At 37.9% G+C, this 24,818-nt stretch overlaps 1 pseudogene; it reads left to right on the top strand.

The window, feature by feature from the left end:
• Positions 1-23,305, top strand: part of LOC131256397 (uncharacterized) — a 43,757-nt pseudogene extending 20,452 nt beyond the window's left edge.
• Positions 23,306-24,818: the final 1,513 nt, after the last annotated feature.

Genomic DNA, 24,818 nt, shown 5'->3' with positions numbered 1-24,818 from the left:
CGACTTGCCTGTGTTGGGGATGACTCGTGGTGTCAAACCAGATTGGGTCTGACTGAGTCCAAGTTGACTTGGGCAGGTCGCACCTGACTTGTCCATTTCTTAAAACCATGATTTCGATGCATATGTCATATGTCATAACGTACAAAGCATGATTCCTTTACAGAATCTGTTTGTTTGGGAAACATGTGGGCCAGATAGAAAACAATGCTGGTTTTGGTTGTCGTCTGGAGGGGCTGCTTCTCCCAGTTCAGTTTATTGAAAAATGGAAAATGCATAGAGTTACCAAAAGCCGACCTCGTCTGTGAGGCCTAGATGTTTCCTCAACAAATGACTTTTAGAAGGAAACTAAAACTTGACCTAAACATGCCCCAAAGCTTCTGTAATTGTTGGAAGTTTTATATATGTGCGTAAATCAAGAACCCACATAGCTTGCACAAGGCTAAGAATGATGTGGTGATGGTACGGATGATGTCTTAAAAGGTGCATGCCTTACACCTTGATGTGAAAGAAATTGTTGTCGAGGTTGTTTTTAATGTTAAAAAGTGTGAGGCTTATGCTTCACGTGGCCAAGGCATGCCTCAGCCTCACATATTTGAGTGAAGTGTTTCTTTATTTATCGTAAGTGAAGTGTTTGTTTATTTGTTCTTTTGGATAGTTCTACACTCAGTTCTATGCATGCGTGGCATTTGGATGCATGGGTAATTCAATCAATGAATTTTGGGTCACACGTCAAAGGCCACTAAGAAAAACTTGCTCCGATTAATTGATTTTAACCATCCAATTAGTAGCCTATAAAATAGATGCTCAAGATTGCTTATACTAAATGGGTCTGGTTGTCAATTTGAGCCATCCATTTGCTGGTCCATTTACACCTCCGTATATTCATCTCAACCAGAAGATCTTGACCATCCCAGTAGTAGCTTGAAAAATAGAGTGACATAAAATGTAAGGGCCACATTTGCATGGTTATGATCATTTGACAGACGATATTTCATTGTGACCCATGAACTGTGGGCTAGACCTAATGGAGTGTCCAAATTGATTGATTAGGTCGTCCGTGGGTATAAGTTCAAGTCAATGCACTATAAGTTGTCTATGAGAGCATATTATTTTAACTACTTAATATGAAACAAAGGTAAACCATTTTTTGTACCAACAAAAGATATAACCAATTTTTGTAAGCCAGAACATTAATTTGGCGCCTCATTGTAGATTGGGGATGCATGAAATAGACTAATGCAACCCCTCATGCCAGGTACACATTGCACTTCATGCTAAATTGTTTAAAAGGTCTGATCATCAATTACAAGGACCCTCTAAGACAGTGCTTTAAAATCTAGATTGGACTGGACAATCACACCGGTTTTCGACTGGAAACGTCCGCTATGGCAGTTTGGTTTCATATGATGCCTGTTTTTAGAACAAAATCAACTAGGTTTTCGAGATTTTCTAGTCGTTAATTGGAACCATTCGACCTGGGCAGTTTTGTATGACCTTCCTGGTCTGTCTATCTCATCATTCCTCCCAAAAAAAAAAGTCAATGACATGTCACTAGAAGATCGAAAATAGTGTAGCCCACTGTCCACCATATTGAAAACTAGGATGTCACACACCTTAGTTGTAGTGGCACATATGTCTGTATTCATATGGGCAGTGCTGCGTGGGCATTTGGGTGTAGCACAAACAAGAAAGGAAAATTAGATGTACCAGCATGTCTGCTTCTTTTTCTTTCTTTCGTTTTCCTCTTTCTCTGTCCTCTCCTTTCTCCGTCTCTTGACAACCATCCAATCTTGTTTCTGTCAAACGGGACTCAAAGATGGGGAGTCATTTGATACATGGGAGAATGAGATGGTTGATTACATGCATTTAAAAAGCGTATACATGGCATACTTAGACGCTGCTTAACCGTCCATATTGTGGGATTCAGTGTAGATAAGTGGTGGACCAAACATTAGTGTTGGTACAAAGAATCTAAACTTGGATTCATGGACCCTTACTTGCTTAATGAGGACCATTGGCCATTTCCATTCTTCCACCCACTAAATGGCTACAAAATCAGATGCTTAAGTAATCAAGTTAGTCGTCGTCATCATCATCCAAGCCTTATCCTAATCTGTTGGGGTTTGCTACATGAACTCTGTTCCTCCATTCAGGCTTACATCTTCAGTTAGACCATGGGTCAAGTCTTTTCTTACTTCCTCCATGTTCTTGTGGGCCTTCCCCTTGCAAGTCTGTTTAACTTCTTATTTATAATCCATCTACATTTGGATTCACAATGTAGACAGTTCAATTTGAGTTACTTTGTATGCCGTGTTTATCTTTTTTTTAGTGCTTATGTATCAAACTTAGCTAGAGTATTAAAGTGGTTCTCCTCATAGACAGGTCAACTCTGTTAGCATCCAGGTCCGATTTTTAACATTGCTCCCAACTATGCTTGCCTTTTAAAAGTTTTGATGGTATTAGGAACCTATCAGACGGATGTTCAGCATATGTATGTTAGGAACCTATCAGATGGGTGTTGGGCATGCGCCAAGACACCTATACACAACTTATTTTTGTAGACGTGTATTAGGCATATTTCTCGTGTATATATTAAGATGTTCAGTTTGGATAATCTTAAATTTTCTGGTGCTATTCATATGTGAAAGTTTCAACGCTTTAGTGGGAAATATATTTTTTGTATTTCTTTTTTACTTACATGAACTAATAAAATCCTCCAATGGAAGTTTTGTGCTCCCATTGCTCGTCCCAGGCCTGTGTAAAGGAGGGTTGCGTTAGGTTGGTAGCCGGTGTGAAGCTTTTGCTACTTCTTTTACTGATGAATCCTCAAAATCTGACATTTCAAGTAGAGTGGAACAGCATAACAGGATGTGTAGCAGCTCCGACCCCAATATGGGATAAGGCTTAGATGATGATGATGGCAGCTTAACAAAATAGGATTTTGGCAAGACATTCAGCACAAGTATCCGCGAGTATTTAGCACTAATGCCTGTATCATGTACATGTTTAACATGGTACATTGAGCATATACAAGTATGCAGGTATAGTAGCTCCACAAGCACATCAATGCACAACCACATGTGTAGGATCTCCTAGTTGTGTTTCAGGTGGGACCCACAGGTTAGATCATTTGGCCAAAAACTCAAGCTCTTTAACTATCAGTTAAGCAACATACTTACACACACAATGGAGGGTGAGTTCTTTCAGCCAACTACTATTTACATATGTGTGTGTGTGGCCTACCTCATATGGTTAAATGACAATGGGTCCACCCATCACAGATGTCCTGCACATGTGGTGCAGTCCCAAATGGTCCAGTTGGGTAGCTGCTCAAGAACGCAACAATGAAGAAGAACACACTCCACACAAGGAAAGTCAAGTTACTAAAACATGCTTTCCGTGAATTTCCAATAGGGAAAACCATGTTCCAAAACAAAAGAAATTAGATTGATCCCCCTCCCTCTTGCATTGAGGGTTGCTTTTAATCACAAATTTCAACATGCCACATAATTTCCATCTGATAAGATTCAATCATCTACTCTTAAGTCTCTAACCAATAGAAAATCATCTTAATATCAACATATATTGAGAAATAAGCTACTAAACTATCAACCAATAGGAAATAACATCTAAAAGAACAACCAACATAATTTAATCTAACACCCAAGCAAAGAAGAAATCCCAATAGGACTGCTGAAATCATGTTGTTGTTGTATGTTGTCCTCAAAATTGGTGGTAACTCAAACAATATCAAAATTATGTGATCTTGGACTCATTGGAGCGCTAGCTAATTCAATAAGCTTTCAAACAGGGCCAATTTCAACATTGCTTGATACCTCCAAAGTGGGCCACAACATAAGTGACGGAAATAGTAAGTGGGCCTATAAAATTATTTCGATAACTAAAAACTAGGCGAAAATCTAATGGCTATCTTGAGCTGGGAGACTTAGTTAGAGGAATTTTCATGAGCGACCCACAACGGTGGCCCACTCTCCAGACCCTCGTGTGATGTGCGAAAAAGTGCCTTTGGATGGTTTGATCATGAGACATAGGAAAATCCACAATGGAGATTTGTTTGGCCCAGATGCAGTCCGCATCAACATGTAACATGTGGTTGTTTAGCGGTCCTTTTTCTGCTATTAATAATATCATGTTAGCATGTTGAATGATGTGTCTGCATGTTGAGTTTGCCTAGGCTGCCACATCAGATGCTAGTGTCATTTCTTACAGCGCCTTGTATGTCTAGGTCAAATAGATTAATCTGCTAGAAATTGTAGTTCATTGTCTTTGAGATTACTTTTGTCTGCTTTTCGTAGTGAAAGTCTAGGAGTGACTTCCTATATTCATCTTTCAGCTCATTGTGTTGGGATTTGGGGCTCTGGTAAGTATATATTTCCTAACAGATCAAAACTTAACTGCAGGTTTGGTGGTGTCTGTTGTGGATCCACAACCTGGACAGACCATTGTCGACTGTTGTGCTGCGCCTGGAGGACAGACTCTATTCATGGCATCACGTTTGAGAGGCAAGGTGATCTTCAATGAAATCCAATCCTCCGTATCGGATGGGTGAGGAATTATTCAGTCCTGAATCTCTTAATGCATTAGGATGTGTATAACGTCCAAACTCCTGATGTGCCATGTCATATAAGAGGTCCTATGAAATGGTCAAAGACTGTACATGTAAAGGGAAGGGCCCTTCCATGGATGAGAATTCCCCAAAAATTCCAAATTCAAATATCCTAATTTAAAAAAAAAAAAAAATCATAATTTTTAAATGGTTGTTGACGGTAGAAAGAAGATAATGCTGCATCAGTCAAGAAAAAAGGTGACAAATTGGACATCTAGAGTCATCAAGTCTGAATGATTTTTGGATTCACCATCCACAATGGGGCCCCCGCCCATCTATGCTTTAAATTTTTATTCCTCGTTCCTTGTTGAAAGAGTCTTCTTGCTTTTGGTCCGTCTAAGATGAGTGAAGGGCCAAAACCTGCTAAAAGTACCTAAAATAGTTGCTTGTTCCAGACTGAAATCACATCAACTTGGCCATGACCGAAACTGAGTCGATTTTTTTTCTTTTCCTGATATTTGATTTCATAGGCATATCTGCTCAGCAATCTAGATCTGGGGACCGTGGGCTTCACCTGTATGGATTGTGATGCAGGACAATTAACTACTTGCTCTAAAAGCTCAAACTGTTAGAGTATGGCGAATTAATCCCTTTATCTCATAGCCCAGGCCCCACATCGCATGGGTTAGGACCTTGGCCGAACCCCCTTCATGGGCCCCAAATCATATGAGTCGCCCACCTCGAGTGTGTCCCCGCATCTCACGGGCTACCCCACTCGAGCCTAGTGTGAAATGCGCATTAATCACCCCTGGTAAGGAGTCTCGAACACGAGACCTCCGTGGGCCGCACCCACCCCAAGTGTGCCCTTGCATCCCACAAGCGACCCCACTCGAGCCCAGTGTGAAAATGCCCCTGCAATAATCACCCCCAGTGAGGAGTCTCGAACACGAGATCTCCTGCTCTGATACCAATTTGATGCAGGACAATTAACCACTTGCTCTAAAAGCTCGAACTGTTAGAGTATGGCGAATTACTCCTTTTATCTCATAGCCCAGGCCCCACATCGCATGGGTTAGGATCTCGGCCGAACTCCCTTCATGGGCCCCAAATCACATGAGTCGCCCACCTCGAGTGTGTCCCCGCATCTCACGGGCTAGCCCACTCGAGCCTGGTGTGAAATGTGCATTAATCACCCTTGTTAAGGAGTCTCGAACACAAGACCTCTTCCGTGGGCCGCACCCACCCCAAGTGTGCTCCAGCATCCCACAAGCGACCCCACTCGAGCCCAGTATGAAAATGCCCCTGCATTAGATTGCCTGCATCCGGTCACTAATCCTGTCTTGATGCACAGGATCCTGTAATTCTTATCTATATGTGAATATAGCATTTGAACATTTCATTCATAGCTTTATGAGCCATACCTATGTACAAGGCATACCATTTACACACCATCATACATTCTACGATGGCAGAAAGGTACAATATCTAAGCCCTTCATTAAGCTGGTGCGACGGGATTGTTGTTCTCACCCAAAAATAAATCTGGTCCAAGTAGACCACTATATTAGAAACAAGTGATGGGTTAGAAAACTTCAGCCAAGTTTTCATCAGCCATAAATTTGTATTGTGAGCTATTGCCTGCCTGACTAGTGGACTCACCTGATACTTGGGCTAGGGCATCTTTGTAGAGGTAGCCCTCTGATGGGTAGATTGTATCTCATTCCTATTTGCATGCTGGTACATCTGGCGTGTACATGGGCTACCTTTAACATTCGTGTGGGCGTAGCAAAGCTCTTTCACTAATGCCTTGTCATGGACTCATGATGTAGGAATGGTGTATGCAATTGACGTAAACAAGGGCCGCTTAAGAATTCTTGAAGAGACAGCCAAGTCACACAATGTTAATGATGTCATCACTGTTGTGCATGCTGACCTTCGTATTTTTTCTGTAATTCATTTACCAACAGAAAATTAATGAATAAAGTAAAGGAAATTTTGAGTTCATCAGGATAATCCACATTTTCAATTTTCTCCTAACTAAGCTTGCAATGTTTTAAATCATCTATTACATATTAAGATGGGTACATTGTTTGTATTCTAAACTTATATGCATTATCCTTGGGGCATGTACCATTGAGATGCGTCTATTTTTTGCTTTTTGCCTTTTTATTGTTTGGTATTTATTGCTGTAGATATGTATGTAAGGGGCCATGCCATTAGCAGAAGATCATTCACTTTCATGCTAATTCTTAGTTATGTGGCTGAAATGCTTCGTTTTCTTTAAATAACCATGTTGGAAACACATCTGCAACATGTTAGGAAAGCATGTTGAATGCACATTGCCATGGCTATCAGGAAAAACCACAATTTTACTTTTCTCTTCTTTTTAGGCATATAGTATCCTTTCTGCTTTTGGTTTATATAGTAATCCAAATTCTCACTATTACAATAGTGCCTCTGATAATGAATATTCATGGTGGAAAGAGTAATTGTGACTAGAAAAGCTAAATATTAGTCTCTCCTTTTATGTTATAATAAATGTCTCTCAGAACTAGTGTATTAAATAGTGTGCGCTACGTAGCGTAATGTACTTAAATAATGCAAAATCCCCGTGGTGTATGCTACAGGGGTCGTAGCATACACTACAGCTACGTAGCGTGTAGGGAACGGTACGTTGCACCCTTTTAAAAAAAAAAAAAAAAGCTTTATGTATTTGAAATGGTGTCAAACTCATATTATAAAAAATCTTATACTTAAAATTTTTTATTAGGCCTATATATATTGTTTTTTCCTTACTATTTACCATTTTTTTAATTTAAAAATAGAAGTACCATGTAGCTTACACTGCACTACACTATTAACGCTACAAGCTACATAGGGTTGGATTGGGTTTATTTACTTATTTCATTGTAGCTAGTGGTTTGACTATTAGACTATCTAAACGATGAGTTATATTATATTATATATAACAAAACAAATTTAAACAATCAACAAGTTATACTAAGAAAGAATTAATTATTGAAAATTACAAACATAGAAATTGTATTGATAACTTGAATCTTCATGAGTTGATGCATACAATACAAGTTTACAACTTATTACAATCTACCAAAAATTTGACCATTGGCCATTATGCCATCGCATACTAGAGTATGCCATGATTATATCATTATGCCATCTCATAACCATCGCATACTTTAGTATGCCATGGCATACTTCCTGCATGGCATATGCAATCTGAGCCACTGTATGCGCTTATGCGATTGTACATGACAACACTGATAATCACTAATCACTTATCGATCTTCCTTTGCCAGATGAACCTACCCAATGGACATCACAATATCTACTCGCATTCATATGGCCATGATTGGAGTATAACAAGCCTTTCTATGGATTAGACTAGAGACATCAATGGTATTGTAAACAACCTCCAAGCAATGAGTACGAGGAGCATGCATGATTTCATTGACCACATTGATTGCATAAGCTATTAGGCTAAATGATGGTGTGGTTGGAAGACCTAGATGGGCTTGCCAGTGGACCCTAAGGGGCTCGCAGATATGTCGAGTGGGCCTTGAGGCTAATGCAAGAAGGAAAAATCTAACCTAATATGATGCCATGAAATTAAAAGACAGATTAACTAGAGTAATAGAATGACAAAACAAAGCTAATTTACTATAAATTTAGAAATTTCAGATTCACGACATGTCCAAATTCAAGCCTATGCCAATGCTGCAATACGAATCTCATAAATTACTGATTAACTAGTACTTGTAGGAGATAAAAACCTCGTCCTAGCATATGGTTAAATCTGAATTCAATTGAAATCATTTGTCTTGTGCGGGTTTTAACATATTAGGGCGGTTTAAAGGCCAGGGAATGGGGGAAATGGGTTTGGGGTTGGAACATTAAGGTTGAGGTTTTGGGAGGTTTCTGGTTGGGATTTCAGATTTTGGGTTTAGGGACTTCGGGTTTTGGGATTTGGGGATTTTAAAAAATTTTGGGTTTTATTTAAACAAAATTAGGGGATTTTGGTGGAAATTAGAATTAGGGTTTTAGAGATTCAGGGTTAGAGCGTTAAGGATTTAAGGTTTTGAGAATTAGGGTTTGGAAAACTAGAATTTTGAGAACTAGTTTTGGATGGATTAGGGGTTGTAGAAAGAAGAAGAATGAAGGTTTTAAAGAAGACGAAAGAAGAAAAAGAAAGAAGAGTGCGTTGTAGAGATGGAGAAGAAGAAACACCTCGAAGAGAAGAAAAAAAAAGATGATATTGTTGAGAAGAGAGAAAAGTGAAAAAGATAACTAGGGAATTGCTCCCTATGGTTTCGCACGACCAATCCAATTAGAGGATTTTTTTTTTGTATTTATTTTTGCTCAATCTCAAAGTAAAAGGAGAGAAATCTCTTTCATTCATAACATGCATATTGACTAGGGTGGGGACGTCCAACCCTTTATAGTCTCAAAAAAGAAATATTGTTCATACATATATAAAGTTTTCTATTTTTACTTTAGCCTCTTTTTTCACTATGGTTTTTTTTTTTTTAATTTTAATTTTAATTTTTATTTTTAAATTTAACTCTAAACCTTATTAAACTTTACTTTTCATTCTCTAAAATATTGTTATATCCATTTTCTTGACTGATTTTTTTTACTGTATTTCTAACAATCAAGACCGGATTAAATATGAACATTTCTCATATTTTTTATTTTTTATTTTTTTATTTTTTGTTTTTTGTTTTTTGTTTTGTTGTTGTTCTATGCCGTTTTGCTAAAATATGGTTGATCCAAATTGTTGCCACCCCTAGCCCCCACTAACCTTGATACATATTGATTTCTATTATGAGGGATTGAGAGAACAATTGTTGCCCCAATAACTGCTTCAATGTCTTTTCAATAGATATAACAAAGATAGAGTAAATGTCTAATTTTGGTTGGCAAGAATAACATAAATTAGAAAATGTTGTGAAATTTATATTCAACACATTCAGTAGCCATGAACCCCACACCAAATTGTTGCAGCACAATTGGCACATCTTTGGATTTTGCATGTCCTAATATCATGTCAATTCTGACATTTAAAATGTTCAGAGTTTCGGATATCACAATTCCTACTGATTCCCTCTAGCCTTAACTGCAAACTAATATATTGATTTTTAGGCAAAAATTTTGCTGTTGGCGGTGGTGCCCTTATCTAGGAAGCATAGGATTTTTTTATTTTTTTATTTTTTTATTTTTTTTTGAGTTTATACAGATTTCTGAGGGAATGTTCTTCATTATTTTTATAAATTACTATCTGGATGATTCAATATTTTATTGAGGCATGTTGTTTATGCAGTGCTTTGGTTATTTTTGCCATCATTTCCTGTTACAATTTTTGTTTTTTATTCACAAAGCTTTGGATTTTTGTAGGAAAAGATATCCAAGAAGTTTGATAAAGTTTTGTTGGATGCTCCTTGTTCTGGATTGGGTGTCCTCTCCAAGGTATTCCTTAAACAAGTTAAATATTTCTTGAAAAGATAATTAAATTGGGATTGTTTTGGAATTTGGAAAAAAAATTAAAATACCCAATATTGGTTTGAATCATCAAACAGTTGCAATCACTGATAGTATTGAATTATAATATTATTTCTTTTTTGGGTCAGTAATTGTTCAGGTGCTTGTTTCCAAGATGCTTTGAACGGTAATGGTAGGTGTTTTATGAACATGATTATTTTCTGCCTTTCTTAAGTCTTCCTTTCCTATTCAATTTGTTGTTTAAGAGAGCGGATTTATGTTGGAACCGGAGATTAGAGGATTTGGAATAGTTGACAAATTTACAAGATGAGCTCCTTGATGCAGCTTCATTGTAAGAGTTCAAACCCTTTCTTCTCCTCTTAGTTTTCTCTTAGAGGCCTTGTACTATGTAACATGTTTGGTTCTTTTTTAAAATAAAAGTAAAAATTGTGATGCCAGGCAAATGTTCTTTATGCTCTTGCTTTTGTTTTTATTTTACATGGCCATTTAGTTTTAATGCATTTCTATGTATCTGGATTACAAAAGGAAATACATTATGGTTTTCTCTGAAAAGCTATGTTTACATGACAGCTGTTTTTGTTTTTTCCAAGAACCACAAAGTACAATATTAGATTGCCAAAGATATTATAACAAGCTAATGTATATCCCATAATACTGCAGTGTTTTAAGATTTCTGCTAAAGAATGGTGCCTTCTAGATTTTTACATTGACATTAGTGCATTTATAGATTAGTGAAGCCTGGAGGGACACTAGCGTACAGTACTTGTTCCATTGATCCTGAAGAGAATGAGGAGAGAGTGTCTGCCTTTCTCCTCAAGCATCCGGTATGGACTCTTTTCTTTTTTGCATGGTTCACTGTTTTCCTCTTTCAAGAATTTTAAGGTTGATATCTTGATAGTTCATAATACATAATATTTCGGTAATGGTTTTCTTGGATTGGTTGGCTTGTCTTCTCCTTCTTGGGTTCCACCCTCTTTTCTGGAATCATCATTATTCAAAGTCAGCAACTTTTCTTTTGTTAAGAGTATATACTCGTCTACACGTGCCAACCCTACTTGTGTGGGTACACCTGAGACATGCACGAGTGGGTCCTTGCCATTGGGATGGTGAGGTCTGTCCATTAATCAAGACAGCTGTAACATATGTTGAATATCGGCTGCTTGAAATTTCTTCATTTCTTGAACCACCCACTTGTTTTTTCTTTTTATTTTTTATTTTTTATTTTTTATTTTTTAACATGTGGTAACTTGATTGCTTGAATGGTATGGTTTTGAGGCCAGGTTATGAAAACCATGGAGCCAACCTTATGCACCATTCAAATGTCCTTTCAAGCGCCTGTTTGGCATGTGATTCTCCAAGCAGAGGTGCTTGTTAGGTTAGAGAAGTTCCTGCTGTAATATAACTATTCTGTGTGACTATTCCCCTTCTTGTCCAAATTTCTATTCTCTCAATTTTTGAGATCGAGAAAATTAAGTCTGTGTTACTTGTGGCCATTTGTTTTTGTTTTTTCTGTTACTTCTCCATGAAATTAAAAAAAAAAAAAAAGAAAAAAAAAAGGGCAAAAACTTAACATATGGGCAGGTTGCAGTTATGTGCTTTTGTTATGATTGGGGTGGGTGCTTTCCGCTCAAATCTAATAAGCTTCATTTCATGTCCTACCTGGAAGGAAATGGATGGTGATTTTGGCACCCAAAAAAAATAAAAAAAATAAAATAAAATTAAACCACATATATGCAATTCCAGCCGGGGCACACTTCAGTTAGGTTCTTCCTAATGGGGCTTTTAACCAAGCACACTTTAGTTTCACTAACTCTTCATACTTTCACGCCTTAATATTTTTACTATAAAATTGATTGCAGGATTTCATTATTGATCTTGCTGATAGGTACGTCCCACCTGATTTTGTTACGGACAAAGGGTTCTTTTTCTCCAACCCAGTCAAACATCGTCTTGATGGATCATTTGCGGCCCGCCTGGTCCAATATGTAGACCACAGGATGAACCCTGGGTAAGCAGACCAAGAATAGTCTAATTTCTATTTTCTTGAAAATTGCTTCAATTCTCAATGAGGGTAAATTTTTTTTAGAGCAATTAAAAATCAAAGCATGTTGAGCCACCACTCTAATCATATTCATCGAAATCACTTTTTTGGAGTGCAGTTAGCAAGAAAAACATGAGCCTCTCCTCTTTAATCAGGACAAGGTAGGGCCATGATGTGATACAATTATCCAAAAAGAAACTTATCTCTTGTAACTATTGCTGTCAAAATCGTTATCATACTGCAAATCGTAATTGGGGTTGAATCGTATTGAGTCACAAATTGTATTGTAAATCATAATTTTTTTTTAAAATATAAATAAATCATAAAAAATTAAAGACTTTAATACTATCATGACATGGTATTACTTAAAAAAGTTAGATGATTCTTGTCTTTCCTCCTTTTTTTTTTTTTTTTTTTTTTTTTTTTTTTTCTTTCAAGAAATTCTCCTAGAAAAAAAATTACAAGGATCCTTTAATAATTTATGTTCTTGTTACCTTTCTTGAATGTAGAATCGTATTAGAAAAGCGGCATTTGATTCCGTAGATCGAATAAAAAAGATATTTTGATTTCTAACCATCATTCCACAATACATATACGTAACGATGATCATAATCCATACAAACATTCCAGATAAGTCGTAAATCAATTTAGTTTTTCAATCAGTTAAGTAAGAAATCATACAAAAAACCAATACCATTTAACATTGAAGAAAAAATATATAATTTAATCTCTTATAAAGAATAAAATAACATAATTTACCTTTTCTAAATGATATATATATTTTTTAAAAGGTTTTTTTCTAAACAATTCTTAAAGCCCTCACCAATTTAAAATCATAAAACAAAAGTTTAAAATAGAAGAAAACAAGTATAATTTGAATTGTAATTCAAGATTTGAATTATAAGTCATAGGGATTCAAATCATAAAATCGTAAGATTCATATAAAAAAGGATTCAAAGGTGGGATTCAAATAATTTTACTTGAGATTAAACTCAAATCCTAAATCATAGGATTTTGACAACACTGCTTGTAACAATGTTCTTGGAGAATAGCATGTCATCATTACAAGTTAGGGAAGTGCAAATGGCTTACATTTTCTTCATCAAATAAATGCACTTTGCACTTTTTTAAAATTTGTGCATTGTGATTTGTGGGGTCCACTTAAATTTTCGGTTATTTTCTATTATCCAAACCGTTGATGACGTGGGACCCATAATGGATGTGTCATTGCCCAGAAACCTCCCAAGTTGAATGTATACATCATGCCACCGGTAGCTAGGAGGTTTCCAGTACATCATCCATTCATAATATGAGGCTAACAGTGGACCTACATTGGAACGTCTACATTTTCTAGATGATCGGAACGCTACATAATTCATCGTTTGTAGTGGGGACAGGTCGCAACAGATTTCAGGCCGAAGTTGTACTGTGACACTAAAAAAGGTGGAGATGATCCTCTCACACCAGGCATCTCAAATAAAGGTGTTCTTGACAGAATTAAAATAAAACAACAAGCTTATTTTCAACCAATGCAATTCATAGTGAATGAACCACACATGAAAATTCAATACTTTCTACAGTATAGGAGATGCACCTGATCTGGACCATCTAATTACTTGGTTGCATTTTGTATGGACCATAACCAAAACCCAAATTGATTAACTAATGTTAATAGTTGGATTGATGGACCTGTTGTGGACAATGTCAATAATCCAATTGGAAGCAACATCTAAGGGGTTAGCATATCAATTTAACAATCCGAAGTCACACACAAGATTCCTTTCAATGGTCCATTTGAAGGCACAAATCAGATGGTTAGGATTGTTGGATGAGTCTAATTTGAGCAATGACCTGTCTAGGATGGTGGTTATAATATTCTACACAAGACATGGTTACAAACACATGCTGTAAACAATAATCAAGCTTGATATGTGATCCAGCATGCCCGCACAACCCAAATACATAATAAGTTTTAAGCCTAGTCCTCTTTGTTGATGGGGAGCTAAGCTTCCACTCAACAGCTGAGGTTAGGCATATATGGATTAAAAATTCTAGCCCATGTTCTCATCATTACACAAGTTGAATGTGGAATCATTGATCAATCTAAACTATGCATTACATTCTTACATGCATGCTCAACTTAATGCACCACGAAATCATCTGGCCAGCTGTTTGGTACATTTCACCTGTTGTGCTTGGTGTAGTCTTTTTGTGTAGTGGCTCATTGCTTAATACATTTCACTGATTATGCTTGGTGCAATCTTTTTCTCCCCAAAAGGAGGTAATGATTTGAAGAGCCGATGAGAGTCGAGGGATTTATGATAGAAGTTGTGATTTGGCTGCCAACTCAATACAAGCCTCCTTATGTAGCCTTAGGACTAGTAATGTGAATACAAAACACATGGTACAACAAGAAAAAAAGAGGAGCCCATAATGTGATAGATGGATGCTAGATATTAAAACTTTTAATGGTCCCTACCTTAATAACTTAGGCACTATTATGATCAATTTTTTCCTCACAAGAGGATAAAATAGTGACTTGAATAGTCAATAGTAAAGTGAGGCCCCACAATGTGATAGATGGATGTCAAGTACATTTTCCTAGATCCTACCTAAATAGCGTTCATACTAGCATGATCGACTTAAAGCGGACTTGGGCTCAATAGTGAAAAGGACATCTTAGCGACTTGAAGACTCAACAGTGGAGGGGCATATAATGGGGTCTATGAGGTGATGTATGGATCGGTATGTTAATAATTTTTCGTTCTTCCATGACCATAGGGCCAAAGTAGTGACTTGAAAAGTCAATAAAAGAGTGGGGACCATAAAGTGGCTAATGAATGTAAGTACCTTTCCATGGTCCCTACTTAAATATATTTTATACTAACATGGCAAACTTTTTATCACAAAGGGATGAAGTAGTGACTTGAAAAGTCAATAGAAAAGTGGAGCCCACACCGTGACAAATGGATGTTAGTTACCTTTCAGTAGTCCCTACATAAATAGAATTCAGACTACGGCAACCGACTTAAAAGTAGCATTCACACTAGCATGACCGACTTAAAGTAGATTTGGGCTCAATAGTGAAAAAGACATCTTAGGACTTGAAGACTCAATAGTGGAGGGGAATATAATGGGGTTTATGAGGTGGTGGATGGATTGGTATGTTAATAATTTTTCATTCTTCTATGACCATAAGGCCAAAGTAGTGACTTGAAAAGTCAATAAAAGAGTAGGGCCCATAAAGTGGCTAATGAATGTAAGTACCTTTCCATGGTCCCTACTTAAATATATTTTATACTAACATGACCGACTTTTCGTCACAAAGGGACGAAGTAGTGACTTGAGATGTCAATAGAAAAGTGGAGCCCACACTGTGACAAATGGATGTTAGGTACCTTTCAGTAGTCCCTATATAAATAGAATTCAAACTACGGCAACCGACTTAAACGTAGTAACTTGAAAACCAATAATGTAAGGAACATAATAATGACTTGAAACTTAATTGTGGAGATGAATATAGTGGGTTTTATTAGGTGGTAGATGGATCACTGCGTTAATATCATTCCATGTTACCATGACCCTCTTTTTCCTCAAAAGAGGGCAAAGTAGCAAGTTGAAGGGATGAGGATTAAGTATGATCCCGACCAGAACCTAGTTAGGGATGTGGATTAAGTATGATCCCTACCAGAGCCTAGTTAGAGATGGATGGTCCTATTAGGGTCTTTGTGGGGCCTGCTGTGATGTATATGTTTTATCTGCGCCGTCCATCTATTTTGATAGATCATTTTAGGGCATGAACCTAAAAGGAAAGCAGATCCAAGTTCAAGTGGGCCACTACACTTGGAGTGCGGATTAAATTCTTACCACTGAAAACTTCCTAGGACTCATTGTTAGGGCTGTACATCGAGCGGAGTCGAGTCGAGGTGGGCCAAGCTTGGCTTGACTCGTCCATGCTCTCCTCGAGTTCGAGCTTGAGCTCGAGCTCGAGCTCGGCCTCGAGGTCAACATTAAAGCTTGGCTTGTTTGCCAAAGCTGTCGAGTCAAGTTACTGGTTTGAATCGAGTCAGTGGTTCAAGTCGAGTCGAGTTTACCTTAAGTTCGAATCGAGCTTGTTTGCCCAACCCGACCTAACCCAGCCCAGCCCTCACCTCGACCCAAACCATAACCTGACTCAACCTAGCACCCAACCCGACCCAACCCAATGCCCAACCTGACCCAAACCCCTACCCGACTCAACCCAGCACCCAACCCGACCCAACCCATCGCCCAACCCGACCCAATCTGCCAATCATATATTGATATACATTAAAAAAAAATCTCCAATAATATACTGATAATTCGATATACATATTCAAAAAAAAAAAAAAAAACATTAATCACATTCACCTACCTTTGTTTGTGGTGGCCGAATGGGCTGAGAAGGCCTGAGAAGAGTCGCCGAGTTGGGATTGGGCACGAGTTGCTTGGAAAAATTAGAAGAATGAGAGAAAGAGAGAGATAGAGAGGGGCAGAGAGTGTGGGCTGCCGTGCTGGGTGTGGCCTTGCGGCTGCTCGTGCTTAGTAGGGTAAGGGAAAGAAAGAGGGGAATGGGGATGGATGGTCAGTAGGGTTTTTTACTTTTTACTTTTTAGTAAAAAATTTTAAGTTTTACTTATATATTTTTTAACTTAAATATTAAATATTAATATAATACATTATATATATAATATAAATATAATATTAAAATATATTATTCGAGCTGAGTCGAGTTCGAGTTGAAATGCACCATGGTCGAACTTGGCTCGAACTCAACTCTGAGTTTTAGAAAAGAAGCTTGACTCGCCCTGAGTCGACCTTTCAAGCCGAGTCAATCTAAGCTGACTCGAGTCGAGTCGAGCGAGCTTTTCGAGCTAGCTCGACTTGTGTACAGCCCTACTCATGGTGATTTTTATTTGCCATCCAAATTATTAATAAGGTCAATGAAGGAAAAGATAAATATCAGCTTGATCCACAACTTTTTTGGCCCCAAAGAATTTTCAACGATGGGCTTTTAATCCCCACTGCTTCCTATGGTGTGGTTCACTTGAGCCTTCAATTTGTTTCTTTTTTGGTTTCATATCCTAAAATGATCTGTCAAAAGGGATGGACGGTGTGTATAAAACATACGCATCACAGTGTGCCCCATAGAGCTCCTAAGAAGGCCACTCAGCTCTAGCTAGGTCTTGGTGAAGGTAGTACCCAATCCGTGTCCAATTTGAAATGTCAATAGAAATTTGGGGCCCACAGAGTGAGTAATGAATGTTACGTACCTTTCCATGGTCCCTCCCTAGATAGTTTTCGTACTATATGATCAACTTTTTCCTCACAAGAGGATAAATTAGCGACTTTAAGAGTTAATAATTAAGGATGAGATGGTGGAGTTAATGAGATGATGGAAGCATCGTTATCTGAATAATTTTCCATACTATCGAATTAATAGGCGACTTCCAATAGTGTTTGAGTTCATCCAATCCAATCATCTTCTATGGAGGTCTTATCTCTTTAAATTATTGAATGACTTCAGATATTTTCCTTTTAGTCATGTAAATGGATTGGTGTCCCCAGGGTCCGGACTAGACAACTATGACTAATGACTTAATTTAATACGACCGTCCAAAGGTAAGGATCTAGTGTTTATGTCGTCCGAGTAGATGGATTCAGTTGCTCAAACATCCTTTGTGGAGTGTACTGACAGTGGATGTGTACTACCCTAACCCGCCTCCCCGCCCCCTAAAAAAAAAATCCTTTGTGGTTGTTGCGTAGTCTAAATCATTTGCTTGGGGTCCATGGTTAGGATGCTTAGATGGACAACCTAGATCTAACCATGTTGGTTGTCTCAATGGATGGCTAGGATCCAATAAAGATGGACCAGGATTTAGTTTTTAAGATTTCTAGGTGAGATTGGTGGTCCAGATTCAATAATTCCACATGGCTTTAATTCACACCGCTGCTTTTTACATTCATTCACAAAGCGGATTGTTGGGTGTGCCAAGCACAGCAAATCAACGCTGTGTTACATTACGAAGTTCTACGAGTCCCAGTATGATTTGGATTTGTGTTATATCTACACCGGCTATACATTTTTCAAGATCATTTTAGGTATGTGCCAAAAAATGAGGCTGATCCAGAGCTCCAGTGGACCACACCACTAAAATCAGTTAGGATTGAACTCCTGCCCTTGAAAACTTCTTGGGGCCACGTGAGTTTTGGATCAAGCTGATTTTTGGGTTTTCCTTCATCTAGGTCTGTAAATGTGTGACCTTATGAACAGGTTGGATGGCTAATAAACATAATGGTAGGCCCTATGAAAGTTTCAATGGTGAGCTTCATTGTCCGCTTTGCTTATTTATTTATTTATTTATTTTTTTTTAAAATGTAATATAGTCCACTTGAGCTTTGAGTCAGCCTCAATCAGCTTCGATTCGTAACATTGTGTACCACAGCTTCTTTACAAAAAGGATTTGAAGCAAGTAGATATCATGGTTTTAAAGTCTTTAGTCATGGTAGAATAGAGACACCCCACGGTAGCATCCACTTGGAACATGCATTTTAACAATCTCGTGAGATTGAGCGTTGATCAGGCAATCCTGACCACGTAGATGCCTTGCCTTAAAGAATCAGGCCCATCATCTAACGGACGCGGATTTCCTGCCAAAGCCTTAGGCAGGAAGCTCCTGCGCAAGGATGCAGGGTGGGGCCCACTGAGATGTTTGTGAGAAATCCACCCGTTCATCTGCTTTGAGAGATCATTTTAGGATATGCTACAAAAAAATGATGTGTATCCAAAACTTAAATGGGTTACATGAGAGGAAACAGTGGGGATTCATTGTGAATCGTTGAAACATTCTTGGGGCAATGAAATTTTTATTTAAGGAAATTGTTTTTGCTATTTTCACTTCATCCCGGTGGTAATGACCTTATAAACGGTTTGGATTGCATATAAACATCAAGGTGGAGCCCAGAAAAGTTTCAACGGTAGGAAAATTTTCCTCCAATTTTCCCTCTCGTGTGACCCACTTGAGTTCTAAATCCACCTCTTTTTTGTCGAATTTCTTAAAATAAACACTCAAAACGGATGAACGTGTTGGATTTCTCACTAACATCTCTGTGGGTCCCACCCATCATCGTTGGGAACTCTCTGAGAAAGGCTTTTCCCATGAAATCCGTGCACACCTTCAATTCTATCGCTCTTCTGCTTTCACTTTCACGGTACGCGGGTTAGCTACTACAGGTTGAGCAGCGAGACTTGAAGTGACGTCACCAAGTTTTGTGGATCACAGCATGATGTATGTTTTATATCCACACTGTCCATCCATTTGGAGAGACCATTTTAGGGCATAATCTAAAGAATGAGTAAGATCCAAAGCTCGAGTGGACTGTGGACCCCACCAAAGAAAACAGTGGAGAGAGTGAGGCCCACCCATTAAAAACTTCTAAGGGCTACAAAAGTTTTTGATCAAGCAAATATTTGTTTTTTCCATTCTTTAATGTCTGTTTTAAGTTATGAACAGGTTGGATCTCAAATAAATGTCACGGCGGACCTTAGGAAGGTTTCATCGGCAAGTGTCACTTCCTCCACTAATTTCTTTGGTGGGTCCACTATAGCTTTGGATTTGCCTTATTCTTTGGATCATGCTCTAAAATGATATATCCAATGGATGGACGGTGTGGATACAACACATACATTATGGTGGGACCCATATAACTTAGTGACCTCACTTCCGTAAAGAGTTTGGTTACTCAACCTTTCAGTGGCCCATCCGCATCCATTTTCACGTGAATAACAAGTTAGATTGGACTTGTTGCTTGTGAGGCAAGGCATCTGCAAGATGGTGACTATTCTGTTTACATGACTTATAATATAAGGCATCTGCAATGATGGTAACAAGTATAATGAGTAACTCCCTTAATTTACACATGTGACTCTTAAAGCTATGTGAGGCCATAATGTTATACATGTAATATCCACTCTGTCCATCAAATTATGTGCTGGATTTGGATCCCCCAGAGGAAAAACTAACCAGATCCATAACTCAAGTGGACCACACCACAGGAAATAAGGGGAATTGGATACCAACCATAGGTTTGTGTGTGGAGACATCAAAGTGTATCTTTCATCAAAGATGTTATAAATCACCCAGACCAATTATCTCATTAGAGTCTTCTGCTCATTGAATGAGCAGGTGAAAGCCAGGGTTGAGAAATAACCTAATCCAAAACCCAAGCACAACACATGGCTTGAACTCAAAGAAGTTTAAGAAGCATTTTTACACTGTTTACATTGGTGAGGCTTATGGGAGTTTTCCATCCAGTTTTGTAAATACAGTTCTGCATGTATATGCGTTGCGTGTGTTTACTAACTATAATTTATGAACTTTGTTAGAAATGAAGAAATGAGGATAGTCAATAGTTAAAAATGAAAAAAAGAAAAGAAAAAAGAAGTGTACGACGCTTTTGCATGAATAAATAGCGTCACTTGCTAGACCTTGTGAGATTGTTGGGTTAGGAATTCCAAGAGCAGTTGGAAATTAAAGCATGTTGGGCCCCACATCTAATTGCGACTGTCCAAGTCATGCATGTATATGTGCCGTGTTGCGTGTTGAAGTGTTCCATTTTAAGAAAAATGGATTGATGGCATTTATAAGATAGGGATGGGAAATGGGACACTTGATGCTGCCTTCCTTGAATGATCACGGCCAATGATACCCGTTCATGCAGTCAGTTGATTATCAGTGTTTAGAAATAGAGCAAGGTTCATCCCATCCATCTAAAAGGCCTAAACCAAACTTCCACATTACATCATGGATACAAGGTGAGTGGGCCCCACTCTATTGTGCACAGTGCATGCCTCCACATGATCATAATGTGGAATTTATGAACTGTAGATCAATGTGCTTCACTGCATAGATGCCTTAGCTGGAAAAAAAGAAGATAGGGTCAGTAAACTTATTAGGTGGGACATGGTGCATGAATCAGATGTATGACAGAAGATCATCTTTATGTTTGCATGTATGCATAACTACTCTGTTGACATGCATGACTTGTAATACAAGACATCTGGAAAAATGTTGACTACTCTGATGAGTGACTCCTATAATTTACAAGACTTGTATAATTTTCCATTCTTTCATGGCCATCAGGCCAAAGTAGTAACTTGAAAAGTCAATAGAAAAGTTGGGCCCATAAAGTCGCTAATGAATGTAAGTACCTTTCCATGATCCCTACTTAAATATATTTTATATTAACATGGCCAACTTTTCGTCACAAATGGACAATGTGGTGACTTGATAAGTCAATAGAAAAATGGAGCCCACACCATGACAAATGGATGTCAGGTACCTTTCAGTAGTCCCTACATAAATAGAATTCAGACTACGACGACCGACTTAAAAGTAATGACTTGGAGACTAATAATGTAGGGACATAATAGTGACTTGAAGCTTAATTGTGGAGATGAATATAGTGGGTTTTATTAGGTAGTAGATGGATCAGTGCCTTAATACCTTTTTGTGTTACTGTGACCCTCTTTTTCTTCAAAAGAGGGCAAAGTCGCAAGTTGAAGGGATATGATTAATTACTATCCCTAGCATAACCTAGCTAGAGATGGACGGTCCTATTAGGGTCTTTGTGGGGTCCGCTGTGATGTATATGCATGTTTTATCCACGCTATCCATCTATTTTGACAGATCATTTTAGGGCATGAACCTAGATGGAAAGCAGATCCAAGCTCAAGTGGGCCACAACACATGGAGTGGGGATTAAATTCCTACCAATGAGATATCGCAAAAAGTTGTCTTGTTCAAAGTTCCCAAATTTTAGCATGTGCAGGTTACATTGGCTTACAAGCTGCCCCTAAAAAAAAAAAAACAAACCAAAATTAGCAAAAAAATTTATCATGGATTCTTAAAACTTGAGTTTCATAAATAATTGGATCGTTACATTAATGGTAGGTATTCAATCATTGCTTCATGTGGTGTGGTCCACTTAATATTTGGATCTACTTTATTTTATTTTTTTTTATCATGGCTAAAGTGAGCTATCATAAGAATTGGATCTACTTTATTTTTATTTTTTTTATCATGCCCTAAAGTGAGCTATCATAATGGATGGATGACGTAGATGTAAGGGACATACACCACGGTGGACCTCATAGTCGGGAATCCTTCGACGTCGATGGACACGAGAATATATCAAAGTTGCTCCTAACAGGGAACACCGGATGGACAAATTAGAGGAGTTGTGAAACCCTCGACCATTTTATTATTGCTATGGACCTACGAATTTATGTATATTATATATAATACAGTCTTGATAATCAACAAGTTAAGTAGCACAATCACACTAGCCACACTAGCGTGAAAAGTTGTTTAGATGATGATTAGGGAAAGATTGTTGTTGATGTCTTAAATTTGAAAACAACAAGTCTGTCAATGCCATCGACAGGCTGCTCGATGCCATCGAGCAGACTTTGATGCCATTGAAAAAATTCACAAAATCCATGTTTTCTTGCTATAATATATTGGTGTTTTCTTGATGCCAACGAAGGAGTAAAATGCCACTAACAACCTGTTGATGCCATTGAAGTCCCATCGAAGGTGCCATCGAGCACGCGCACAGAATTGCGTAAGTGCAGGATTTATTTCCGATTTCGATTGTGATTCTCATAGATGCTATATATATATATATATATATATATATATATATATATGGGTGTAATCAGGATTTGGGGACAAGATAAAGGTGTTCTAGGTTTTCTAAATTCATTGTTAAGAGTTTCAAGGGCATAACTTGGGCTTAAGGAAGGAGATTCAAGGCTCTTTCGGATCGGTAACTGGCAATCTCTTGTAATTTTCTACTTTCATGGTGTATTATTGTTTGTAATTTTTTCCCGCAAGAGTTTTTCCACGTTAAATTCGGAGTATTTGTGATTGGACTCGTTTGTGCTATTGGAATACTTTGCTTGATTCATCTCTGTGTGTTTACGTGGTCTCTCAACAAATATAACATCCATTTATCAAATTAGGTACCTACATCTTTAATTCAACGTGGACTCTTAAAAAACTTGCAGGGCCAGGTCTCACATACATGCATAGTTGAAATCATACATGCTCTTCTACAAGGGAGAAGAAAAAAAGTACCGGGAAGAATCTGCATCCATGGTTTGCTAGAGTACGTTACCATATGTAGCAATAAGATATGTTCGGGTGCTAGCGCTTGGATCATGGTCTTTTAAATGGTCTAAACCATTCATATGATGGGCCTCATGGTCTATGGGATGCTTCAAAAATAAATCCAATCAAAATATAAGTGGACCACATTAATTGAATTTGGAAGGTTGAGCATGCTTTCACACTGCTTCATATGGTGTTGCTCATGTGAGTTTTTTTATCAGTATGAATTTTAGTGTCTCCCATCTTCATGATGGGCCTCATTAGATTCACAGTTTGGATATACACAACTACTACCGTGGACACAAAAATAAACCCCTGGCCATATTTTTACTAATATACACTCGTTCATTTCTTTCATTCTTTCATACATTGTAAAGCATTCACATTTTCATCGAAGGTGAGGCCCATTGATCTGACCATTGAAAGATCAAGCCAGGTTGGAAAGACTAAAACCTATGTATATCCAATAGCAATAGGGCGGGCAATATATTCTAACAACATTAATGAGGAAAGGTGGGGTCCGATATTTTAATGGATGGAGGTGTTTTCATGGTCACCATCTGCAAGACTTTTGACGCTGGTATGCATGACTAAATTGATGGAATGGTCGGACGTTTGTTGACTCCTTTGCCTCTGCTTTCATGTGGCATGCCTGTCGGAGGAAGGAATTTGAAGTCTTATGTTCACACCAGACATTCGGTTTCCGGTACCTGTAGCATGCTCAAGCCTTAGTGGCCAAATAGCAACCATAGGATTAAATCTAGATCTTGAGATAAACCGTTCAAAGCAATTACTAAAATCATTCAAACTTTGACTCATGGATTTTCTGATGACCCATTAAAACTTTGCCTTTTAGTGTTCCGAATTCATATTCATATACGTTCATTGGTATTCGTACACAATATTACCCTCAAAAAAATTTCTTAGGTTGGATTAAATCAAGCACTAACATGATCAACCAAAATTGGTGGACCCTGTAGATGTGAAACAGACATGGCAGTGGACCTTACAAAGCTTTTGTTTGTAGAACCACTTAGGTTGTAGTGCATGTCACCAGCCATTTTGATAAATGAAGGTCTTCTCATGGCCACGATTTGCACACCTTTCTACGCTAGCGTGAGTAAATTGATAGGATGGTTGGCGTGGATGACTGGCTGTTTGATTCGATTGACTCTCTTTGCATATTGGACGCAGGGAAGAAGGTGAGGTCGAGCACTATCTTCCTTACGGGGGTAACCATCCCAAATATGCGGAACTTCTCTGGATTCCTCACGAAGATTTCTCGAATTCATGAGAAAAGAAACAAGAAAATATAAATAAATATTATAAAATTCGAAATTTGATTGATGAATGAAATAAACGAGTTTACACCCCTTTAAATAGGGATACCAAGCTATGGAAGAAGTTTCGTAATCAAACTACAACTAAAACTCCTAAATTAGGGACTTACTATAAATAGTAAACTTACTATTTATAGATGATCGTGATGTCTACTAGTGTGC

The sequence above is a fragment of the Magnolia sinica genome, chromosome 9 (genome assembly GCF_029962835.1).
Source record: "Magnolia sinica isolate HGM2019 chromosome 9, MsV1, whole genome shotgun sequence".
NCBI lineage: Eukaryota > Viridiplantae > Streptophyta > Magnoliopsida > Magnoliales > Magnoliaceae > Magnolia > Magnolia sinica.
The sequence above is the reverse complement of the archived record's forward strand: the minus strand, read 5'-3'. Positions and strand labels throughout refer to the sequence as shown.